The sequence below is a fragment of the Mercenaria mercenaria genome, chromosome 8, assembly GCF_021730395.1.
Source record: "Mercenaria mercenaria strain notata chromosome 8, MADL_Memer_1, whole genome shotgun sequence".
Lineage (NCBI taxonomy): Eukaryota > Metazoa > Mollusca > Bivalvia > Venerida > Veneridae > Mercenaria > Mercenaria mercenaria.
This window is the reverse complement of record NC_069368.1, coordinates 20798378-20811284: the sequence shown is the minus strand read 5'-3', so window position 1 is coordinate 20811284 and position 12907 is coordinate 20798378.

The window sequence follows — 12907 nt, the reverse complement described above, 5'->3', positions numbered from 1 at the left end:
ATAATTTAATCATTGATAATTTGTACCGCCTCGATAGCCTAGTGGTAGAGCGTTCGCTTCGAGAGCGGGAGGTCGTGGGTTCGATCCCCGGCCGCGTCATACCAAAGACGTGAAAATGGTACCAGTAGCTCCCTTGCTTGGCGCTCAGCATTAAAAGGGAAACTGGCCTCTTCTCTCGTACCCTCGTGGCGATGGATTTCATCAGGAATGAAGTGTCGAGAGTGATTAATATAAGTTGTAGAACTTCCTTCACAATCGGCCTAAAATAAATTCTGTATAAACTTAAAATTTAATTCCTTCAATTTTAACATAAGTGACCAAATTTCCTGTGTCAAACTTTTAAAGCGCTTAGACAATTTTTCTACTACTGGTAAGAAAAATTAATTTTTAAACAGAAAAAAGAAAACTTTGTAATTAAATGAAACATGAAACATATAAAATTACTTTTGTCACAGTACACATACTTCTAAAACCTATCAAACATTTCATCGAGATCTGGCCATTAGTGTAAAGATATTTAGATCTGTCTTAAATATGCTTGAACAATTTCATTAAGCGTAGTGCAGGCTTGCATGACACTAGGTGAAAAACTGTCAGCACTTCAAGAATGCATAACTGAATATTTTCTTTTCTGATATTACAGCAAATCCGTCTAGCAATATCATTGATTGAACCAATCTTTCAAGACAGCAAGATATCCAGGATAAGTAAGCATCTTTGTTTAATGCATTATCAAAGTTGATATCTTAAGAGTTTCATTTATTGCATAGTTGATAACAAATTGTATGAGGTTTGTTTTGTTTTGAAAAACTGATGTAGGTAGCAATTACTATTTTATGGTTAATAAATACATCTGCTTGTTTTAATTTCAAACTAAGATTACAACATACTTACATGTACTACTTCCGAGTCTTAAATATAAAGAAATGAGATGAAATTACTTCAAATCCGAAATAATTGCAGTTCAAGTATCTTTTTGGCAAGTGCTGAGTTTGTCACGTTATCGTGTTTCTTTCGACACACTAACTTTTTATATACATGTACATTCCAGAAAAAAGATATTTCATGGTTTGTATTAATAACATTATAAACGCGCAATCAAACCGAGCCTGCAACATTTTCGTTTTTGTCGTGTAGGGCGACCTGTGAAGCTTCCACTTTTCTCTATTTTAACTAGGAAAATTTTCCATTGCATTTGTTGGCTTTCTGGTAGCAACACCACAATTTCAGTCATATGGCAAGCTTTTGATTGTGAAGGTAGAGACCGGATGCTCCACCAAGCATTATTTTAGTCTTGATCAGGCACTAGGTTAGAACCACTTATCTTTTGTAAGACGCCTGGGTGTATTTCGTCTATGAAGTATTAACATCAGCAAAGGAAAGTGATTTATAGCAAGGCGATTATGTGCTACTTTAAACACTTTTAATATTGCACATTCCGCAGCCCAAGATTCAGCATAAACACACGCGGTATCAAACTGCTAATCTGAATTTCGATTTTCTCCGGAAGGTGAAAACTAGCTTTACAGTATTACATAAATGGCAAAACAGAAAAAAAATGTTTAAAGCCGTTTTCATTTGTCTCTAGAAATCGACTAGAATTGGTCCATAGCAAGATGCTGTGAGAGCAATTACTGCACCATGTCCTTTTCAATAATTAACGACATATGTTTACTTCAGGATAAAAACATACCAGTGTCAAAAGTGTTATTTCTATCAAATAAGGTATTACTGTTAGAGAATATGCCGATTTTTCTGACTTGATGGTATATGACAAATATTAAATCTGATTTCTTAATACTAGATTTCACTTCTTCAAAAATAAAAAAGAAAGGAATCATCCGTAAAATTATGAAAGGATTCCCTATCTTATCCACCTATCCCTGTCATGTCTGCAGGTATATCGTACATCTAGGTAATTTCCACTTAATGAAATATTCGTAAACTCTTCCGCATTAAACGAGAACAATGAACGCTGAGATATACATCATATCTTGATAGAAATGTCAGATAATGTGAGATTTATTCCAACCCACGTCTGTGAATTGATAAATTTGATAAGAGATACCTATGTAAATATTAATTACTTTTATATCGAACGAAATGAAAGTCTGTTCATTGGCTGGAAAAATTCCTTATCACGTAGGTAACAAGGAAAGGTGGTATAAGAAAGAGTTTGAGTTCAGAACTGGCCAACTTCGAGAAGTTGTAATTCGGTATGCAAGTTCATTAATGGCAAGAATCTACAATGTAGATTTCTTACTGAACATCTATAATAGTGGGTTAAGATCAAATTAAGGGATGCCAGTACAAAATTCGATCCTTCAAATGTATATTTTAAGGAAACACACATGTCTTGGAAAATCATGTGGATAAAACTCCACTTGGGAATTTGTATCTTTATATTGGCTATGTACAAAAGAGAGTGTAAATAGAATTCAACCCCACCTCAAAGATATAAAAATAACACTTTCTCTATCAAGACTCATGGAAGCGTACCCGTATACATCCAATGCTTTCAAAACCAGTGCACAACGAGGAACATGATTCAGTGAAGAATGAAGCACGACAGGTGATTATTATCAAAGGATCCTTTGGGAGGATTAAACAGATTTAATTTTCATCATGCGTAATCTTAATCAAGTCATAGCACAGGCATAAAGGAAATATAAGTTTAAAACAGAAACTGTTTGTTTTCTGTTGTTAAATCTTTATATTATGTCAAAATGTCGTAACATTTTCTATATATCTAACTGCTTAATTGCCACGAAAACAGCTTTATAGTTCTGAAACTGGCATAGGACATGTATAAATGTTTATAAAAGTCCTACTACATGTATTGCTTGGCATACTGAGCAACTAATTCCTTTCTCATCTCCAAGGCCAGTTTTATCAATGGCGTTCAACATAACGACCTTCCATATGCAAAACGTATTCTTGACTTTGTATGTAATATGAAAAATAATTATACAATGGCCTATGTTTTCATACATAGTGTGTTTCTTGTATCCATTTAAAATTAATTATTATTTTGAGGCCTGTTTTCAAATCATTTTCAAACTAACATAATGTGACATTTATTTCAATAGTAGTGAAGCAGTTTGAGATCTAGATAAATCAACACACGACAGAGTGCAAAAGTTTCACGCAAAGTTAGATACATTTGATGAAATCTTTTTGATGAGATTTTTTAATATTTTATTTAAAAGCGATATGATAATATACTTTAATGTCAGATAAGCATTTATATATATATATATGTTTTTTTTTTACTTTCTCTCCTATCATTATATAATTATTAATCCCTTTAAAAGACTATTTTATAGTATGTATATGAATTAAAAATAAGTAACTCAATGTTTCTAGCAGACATAACACGAACACAGAAGATGTTTTAAAGTATTCCAAAAGCCGTCTCTTGGCCTTCCGGTAAATGTTAATTGCTGGCAACAATTGATTCTGCCTATGCGGCCAGTGCAGACCAAGATCAGCCTGTACGTCCGTGCAGGCTGATCATGGTTTGCACTGTTCGCTATTTAGTCAGTTATTTTTCACCCCTAAGAATAATAAATGGTATTGCCCAAACTGAATGATGGACGTCAGTTTTAGAAATTTAGCAATGTTAAGGATAACTAGTTTGCGATTGTGGACCGTGCATGTTGGTGTTTTATTTCCGTTAAATAATTGCAGTCGAGTCCACTTAATACGAACTCGCTTGATACGAATTTTCGGATTAAACGAACAAAGTCCGAATTCCCCCGCCGAGTCCTTCTATTTTCTGTGTAAAATTATTTCGGTAATAGCGAACTCGCTTCATACGAATAATCGGTAGATACGAACACATTTTGGAAGTCCCAATAAGCTTAAATATTATACTTTTCCATCTTTTGATACGAATTAATTTTAGAAGTCGGGGCCATTATAAAATGTGTTGAAAATAAAAATATGGTGAACCTTGTACCGCGTGGTAATTGGACAAAGGAGTGGTTCACAGTTATTCACAAAAAATCACTCGGTCCTTTGTGTATCATTTCAATATAAAACAATTTAATCAATTGAGAGGTCAAGATTTAAAGAGGTGTAAATAATTCTAAACACATTATTGACGTTCTAGTGTCGATACAGGTAGGCTGTGTCTTGCAAAATATACAAACTTTTATCCCTCTTAGAATGACTGTTATATAGTACAAGCTTCAATGTTGGCGGTGGATATAATTTGGCACTCTGGACATCGACCGCACATTAAAATTTAAATTAATAGGTTTTACGTGTTTAAGTATGACGTTTGTTGAGTAATTTCAATGTTATCTGGGTAAATTAACTTAATCAGTTTAAAACTATTGACTACTTTCATATATCGGAATCTATTCACCGATGATACCGGTGATACTGCCCAACTTGCTCGGACAAATTATCTGGTCATACATTCATTAATACGAATTTCGTTTGATACGAACATATTTCTTTGGTCCGGAAGAGTTCGTATAAAGCGAGTTTGACTGTATTAATAAATTTAGGGAGAGTTAACCAGTTCAGAATTATATTAGGTAAAGTTGTGTTCAATGATTTAAATTTCGAAAATCTTGCATAGTATTCCTTTTGGAGTTACCTGATTTTATCTATGATGAATCCTCCCAATTTACGTTCTCCTTTGAATAATATGATGAAGATGAGATGTACTTGTTTTCAAAAATTTGGTTCAGTCGTAACTATTACTGTTTTTGTGAACTCCCACGAATCGGCAGTGTGTTCGTTTGTTTGCTGGATTTAACGTCGCACCGACACATAATAGGTCATATGGCGCCTTTCCAGCTTTAATGGGGGAGGAAGACCCCAGGTGCATTATTTCATCACGAGCGGGTACCTGGGTAGAACCACCGACCTTCCGTAAGCCAGCTGGATGGTTTCCTGACATGAAGAATTCAACGCCCCGAGTGAGGCTCGAACCCACATCGATGAGGGGCAAGTGATTTGAAGTCAGCGACGTTAACCACTCGGCCACGAATGCCCCTATGATACGTCATCATATGAACACAAAAGTACTTGAGAATACAACATATTTAGTGCAAAACAAGAGATCTAGCAACATATGTGTAGAAAAGCACTTACTTTTTTCCCGAGATTTGCCATAAAAAACTCGACTTTCCCCTTATGATAACAAGTTAGCAAATAACAATTTGTCTGCTTGTGAATAATGTTTCTGTTTAAGTGAACATTAAACGAGATCAAAGATTTAATCACTAAGCCGACTGCGGTTTGAATAACAATAAAATCAAAAATCTCTTATAAAACAGCCGCTTTTGTAACTGATATATTAAATACACATACTGAAGAAGTTCCTAGTACATTCAGCAAATTCTGTAAGTACCTACCCACCCAAAACAATCACAAGATCTTGCTAAGTACTTGTTAAGACGTTTCATGGACAGTAGAAGTATTTCTTCTACTTTAATGCTCTAGCAGGTTATTCAGTTTGAACTTATTTATTATAAACCAAATAAGATATTAGCATGACAATACTTTTACAGATAATTTATAACAATTAAAACACTCTATGATTTATGACCATTGACCCTTACACAGACATGGTCAATATATGTTTTTATGTTTGATTTGACATTCAGGTAAAGCTTGTCTAAATCTAAAGATTTTGTTCTGGTTTTAAAGCAAATATTCAACCCTTTTCTAAGGTATGATAATAAAAAGTAAAGCTAGTGCAACAGCGACTAATGAATACGTGTTTAAATGTTTAAAGTTATACCACTTTTGATACATATCTATGTGTGTGTATATTTGATAATTATGAATAACGAGGGGTGTCCCAGAAGTTGGCGGAAATACGTCCATGTTCACAAATCCAAACACCAATCTGCTTGAAATTTGGTCGGAGTATATTTAAAACTAAGTATGAATTGGCGATTATAAACAAAATTTCATTTTTTTGCATACTCCCGATATATCAGTATCCATAGCAACTGACCTCCCCTTACCTGGTGCAGGCATTAATATGGCTGTAATATGGCATGTTTTTGTTAAGACATCGCAAGTTAATATCACTGTAAGGCTGATAAATTTTCCGCGAAATGACTTGACGTTTTCAGCATGCATTTGCGTAATTTCCTGAACATTTCAACGTCATGGCTGTTTCCGTTCAAATTTTGCTTTTTTAGTAACATTGCTGTTCGAAAACATCATCGGCATGACGTCACGAATTTTCGTGAAAATATGTGTAGGCCTTCAGATGTCGCCAGCAGAAACCGAGGTTGATGAAAGGATCGACAACACTTCGTTTACAAGTGGCACGACTGATTCCGTAATGGTAGATTTAATTCGAAAATTGATGAGGAGAAAAACCATATCGACAAAGACGTTTTGAGTCGGCCACTGACCATATGCAAACCACACAAATAATTGTTTCTACTCTTGACTAGAAACATTGAATTTCCTTAAATGGATCAACAGACACCAGAAATGTGTCAACACCGGCGGGGATTATGTTGACAAAATGAAGAGGGAACTTGTAATGTAACGTTTTGTTAACGTCATTGACGGCGTTTGTGCGCCGGGTGTTGTGTGATTGTTGATTTCTGTACGTCATGTGCATACGTTTACGGATTCATGATCATTGTAATCTTTTGATTCTTATACATTTATGTTTCCAGTTATCTAATATTGTATTGCTGATTTCTTTGTTTAAAATTACCAGAATTATGAAAGTTATTAAACAATTCTACGAACTTCTGCGTCACCCCTCGTATCTACTTCCTTTACCAGTCGCAATTATGCCATAAAACGTAACAATCAAGTCGTCATAATGTATAGGTTACTGTGCCAAAGCGGAGATTTAAGACTAGCCACATTCACTTCAGGATTTAATATAATGCATTTCTTCTAATACCATGTTGACTTTTAATATGACGCTAAAGTTATGATATTTATTCATTCAATCCAGGTAAGATTTTGTTAACGAATGTCCTGATTTTTTAAAATAATTTTCATAATTATTTCTTAAATAATTTCTGGAATGCGATGAATTAAAACTACAAGTTAAACATACATACCTTATTTTGCACTAAGTGAGCAAGGTCATCTTTTATCTTTGATTACACAAATGTTTTAGATACAGTGGAAATACAAACAGAAGACAACGCAGGTAGGTTTCATGTTGCTCTTGTAGGACTATGATATTATGATCTTACATACATATAGACAATCAATTAGTTTACACTAACATTAGTTTAGCTCGATTAAAAAAATGGTGCTAGTGTCATATGAGAAGGCGTGGGCATGTCCTAAGTTGGGCCCTGTACGGCCTTTTTTTTATCATTAGACCACAGCTCCTGTCAGACTTGAATGAGTAAATAAGATGCAAAGAGACAAAGAGTTTCGTTTTTACTTAGTTTCAACTGTTTTTGTTTTCATTTTAATAACATATTTACGAGCGCTTTTTAGGATATGTGCTGTTTTGAAAATGTCTCTTTGAACATTTCTTTCTAACAAAGGTTTTGCTACAAATAAATGCTAAATAATAGAACCATGGCTAATAATGTACCATGTAACCAAATAGATTTTATTTGTTGCTAGAATCCTTATTTGTGGCTTGCTTTTGCCTAAAATTGATATGAGATGTACAATGGGGTAGAGGTAGGTAATTCAAATATCTATTAAGTAAACGTAGATCATGAAATGATAAGCTACAATTGAAATAAAAGTTTTCAACATAGCACTTTATATTATCGAATCGAAGCGATATAAATTAAACAAAAAAGAACACAAAATATAAAAAATACAAGTTTTTAAACGTTTATTTTTTCCAAAATTAATCTCTTAGATGCACGGTGACCCCAACCTTTTTTCCATTTAGAAGCATTTTTGTGTGTCATTAAAGCTGCAAAATATATTTAAAATGTTAACGGCAGATTTGTTTATATCTAAATACGTTATACATTTTTTCCATTGAAAATTAAGTACAAGAGGTAATTATGCTGACGTGTAAAACTGACAGAGAATTTTTAGTGTCATTTATGATGATATATTACTGATATCGCCTTGTATTCATAGTAACCTGTAAGACCTGAAATCCCTTTAGCATTAAAATGCTTAATAAAATATCACAACTTTTTTTTCAATTTTACAAAATTTCAGAAATGCTAAAACAGTAGGTGAAGAGAATACCCTATAAAATTAAAACAAGTTCAGTGACCTGTGATTTTCTTGTCTTTTTTGGCTATGTAACTAATGTTCTTCAAGCTCACAGAGTATGAAACAATTCTTTTTGGTAGAAAAATGATCCTACATACTTATAAATTATACACAAGCAGCCGTAATAGCAAACTATTTGCAAATGATATTTGACATACCAAGATTATGCGGCTGTTAAGGCCCATTGCATCGTCTGCAAGAAACAATTTGTTCTAGACGGTGCTGAATAGAATACAGTCTCATGTGTCACAATGCATTGCGCACACAATCTAATTTGTTTTGAAATATATGTAGAACAGATAAACAGATACCTGACCTCGCCATGAAATGACAGCATTCACACGTATAAAGACAGGACAATTGAATTTTTGGTTCATGAATCCACTAATTCTAAGCAAGACAGATTTAATATCTCTAAGAAAATCACAAAAAATGTTGTGCTCAGGGAAATTGTCAAACGCCTGAGACAAATCCGACATTGCTGGATAGATAATTATCTAAATCAAGCAAACTGTTCTATATTAGTGACAAATGTTACTGCGGAAATTGTAGATAAAAGCTTGTCATAAGTTTGAAGACGTTTGTAGATATACGATTAAACTGAAAATAGTTTCAGCCGATGTCACTTTATCTTTGTCTTTATCTTTGTACTATGCTGTGTTAAATCTGTACAATGATCATCTTAAAGAATTATTAACAGTTATAACCACAGCCGTTTAGTACCACGAGGCGGCTGTAAAATGTTTTCTTCTACTTGAACTCGGAGCTTTTTACAATTTCCAGTTCGGTAATAAACATAACTGAGGATAATACAGTCACCAGAAGACCAAGATGATAGAAAATAATTGAAAACATATACAGGGCATTCCAAATATATACACTATAATTATATCCCTATAAGATTACAAGCTTTATTAGGCTGTATATATGATAATCTTAATAGAAGTAATTTCTACCAAAAACTTGCAGGACTTTTTTTTCAGACGGAGGGAGATGACCAGACACCATCATTACCTTCCAATAACTGAAACGGACATTGTGCATTTTTTTTCAGTTGTAAATTATTATCCAAGAGACGGGCTGGTTGATATATTAGCACGATCACATTTTTTATTATTTCTTATAAGCAGGAATGTCTAGACACACAAGTGTTAAACGATCTTTGTTTCTGACCACATTTGACCGTAACTGAACCAACACTGAATAAATGTTCGGAAAAAAATTAAATAAACAAGTATATCAATATATTCGATGACCAAGTATTATCTCGAACATTCCGTTCTGTTAATAGAACTATTAAATTACTGCCCAGTCTTTTATGATTCATGACGAAACTAGTTAAAAACTTTTTTTATCAAAATTTAAGAAAATTTAAGCGAGCGTGTAAATCAAAATTATATAGTCATATATATATAATATATTTACGAACATCATTTACAATGCCAACTATTCAATAAAATCTATATACAAGAAAAGAATGCAACCAAGTTAAATATTAACTAACTCGGTCTGATTGTGTAAATGTACAAGAGCAACACCTTTTACGCCCTTAAACCATCCATTAAAATGCACAATGACTATGATTCCAGTAAATTATAACCTATTTGTCATTATTGTATTTCTTAAATGAAATTATAAAGGAGTCAGTGGTCCTTTTTCACTGTCTGTCTTAATTATGCGTTCATGTTTTCGAAATTGTAAAAAGATACACTATGAAAAATTCACCATTGCAACACATTGTATATTCAATCGTTTTAAAATTGAGTTGCATGGTCTACACATTGGTTCATTGATATTTTTCAAAGAGTATTGTAATATCAAATACAAGCAGGCTCATTAAAAACATAGATATCCTCTGACAACAGGAATAACATACTCTGGCAAATTTGCATGAATTGATTCAAATCAAGTAAAGCTGTACTTGATACAAATGAGATAAAAAAATGAAAGAAATAGTGTTTTTTTTCTACCGCCGAATGTAGCAATATATAACATGATTAAGAAACGCGGTGTATATCTTAAACATTTTATGATTATTTTTAACACAAATCACGAGTGTATTTAATCAAATCAATAATTAGACCTTCCTTAACAAGAAAGTGTACCTCGTAACCAGAATACACTAGCCTGATCCTAAATCGGGCGCCAGGGTGTAACGAGAAACATAATTTGATAGGGCATTTTTTTCATCCACTGTTTAGGTAATTCTAATATTACGAAAAATTGAAGAAAAAAAATGGGTACTTTAAAAAAAAACATGTTGATATGATTAACACGTGCCTATTATGCAGTTAAAAACGCTTTAAATTTGGAACCAAGTCTACAGTTTAGACTTTAAAAATAGTTTGATGCTTAAATGAGACAAATCTATGCTTCAAAACTGAACGAAAATAGTTCGGGTTACCGAGCATCTAAGAGATATATATCAGAACCAAATCTATTTACTTAAAATAGATATTTGAAAATACCGACCCCTGTCCCATTGTTCCATTAGATTAGGGCATATTCTGGTCACATTTTTGTTTCGATGCAAGTAGAACCTGTGCGATTAAAATGAAATGGTATACAATTAGCCATATTCTGATGATTTGACATTTTTGGGCATAAAGTTTGCTGGAAAGAAATATTCAAAGACATCATATTTTTGTTTTCAAAATCGCTCGTATGTCCTTAAATTTGACTGAACCAAGAGAGTTGTTTGTCTTCTTTCTGTCTGTGTTAAAATGAGTACATGGGTCAAATATAAAACACTGACAAATAAAACCAAAGAAAATTTAATTTAGTTTTTGAAAAGAAAACTCTTTATTCAGATATACTACAGCTTTTCACAAACGTTTGTTCATTTTGTAGGCATCATTATTTAAAGGTATATTTGCGGAAGAGCATTAGTGCAAGGTGCGTTTTATTATCAACTCGAATTTTCGACTTAGTAACTCAGTGAGTAACGCGAAATTTTGACTTCGTATCTTGTCCTTTTATCGGCAAAATTTGAACGTCTGTCCGTCTGTCAAAGGCCAAAAATGTAATGGACGAGTTCTGACTCTTCGTAGTGGAATAATCTATCTACACATCCATGCATTGTACCAATCATGTAGCGATTTGAACATATACTACCATACATCAATGTATGACCTACCCCATAGCTTCTAGAACTACACCAGATTTCAAACTGTACCCAGGATACATACCTTCATTTACATGTATAGTATGTTCAGGTGGTAGCGGCTCAAACTATGTCGAAAACCTTCCAGATATGGGAAAAATAGTGAATACTTCCCGGTCACCTTTTGTGACCTCTCCTCAAAATTTAGATCTATCCAGGTACCTAATCTTGTTCACACTTATTAATACACGTTCATGTAGGATATGTCTATATTCCCTTGCCATATGGGCTCAAACTGCGCCATGACATATACATCACTGTAAACTATTGTTACAGTAGTTAGTAACTCGAAATTTCGAGATACGTAACTCGAAATTTCCAGTTTATAAATAATATACACATGGCACTAACGCTCTCCCGTATATATTAGATCCGAATTATTTCATATTTAAAAATATGAACAATTAATTCATATACTTTAAATAAACATGAAAGTAATAGATTGTAGGCATCAACATTACTATGCATTAGGTTTAATATAGTTCACACTGTATACATATACATGTATAGACATACACTTTATGAATTTGTACTACCATTGAAAAACTGGCTATTTTTAACATTCATCTGTTACTGAATGACATTTAAATATAGCTTTGTATTCAAATTTAATTTATATATTTAGTACATGTGATGAGGTTTTTATACATTTAAGTAAATATCTAAAGATAAATCATTTAAATGAAAGCCTGCTATTGGATATCTTTAATAGTTTATATGTCCTTTTTATCTGAACGAGAATGCTTTGTTTGAAAGAAAACTTGTACTTGAATGTTGTATTATATTATTATAATTTATTGTTACTCATATTTAGAATAAAATACGAGAACTACTTAATGTTTAAACTTTTCATATGACAGCGCAGTGAAGAAGAAAATCCATGGCCAAGAGAAATAATTGTGAAGACAATAAAGGAACCCTGCATTGAATGAATACAGTCATGAATGAAAATACAGTTTCATTAAAGCAAATTGATAACGGAAAAAAACGTTCAAACAGAGTCATACGGTAAAAAAAAACATGTATGAACTATAGAAACAAAGTAAAAAACAGAATGTTATTATATAAATACTATGTTTATATTCCACACATATCTTAAATTTGAACTCATTCACTGATATGTAAAAAATGTCAGTATACCATATATAAACACTTTGCAAAATTTATCAATGAAGTCATAAAAAATAATAAATTAATTGGTACTAATTTGGTAGCACATTAAAAATTAAGAAGTGCAATTTGAACAATTTCAGCATGGTTTTAGTTTATTTTATTTCATATGTATATACTGTTATACTCTCTCGTATACACGCATGCATGTACAGTTTATGTGACGATGAACTTCTATGTTCAAGTCAAATTGTTAATAAAAAAAATTCTGTTCTGTTCTGTTCTGTTCTATACTTATACAATATGGCATTCTGCGTCATATATGTTTATGCATTCTATAGTAACATAATATATATATTCAAATAACATCACAGAAAATGTGTATTAAAATAATTCCATGTAAGAATGATCCGAAAATTGATATGTATAATT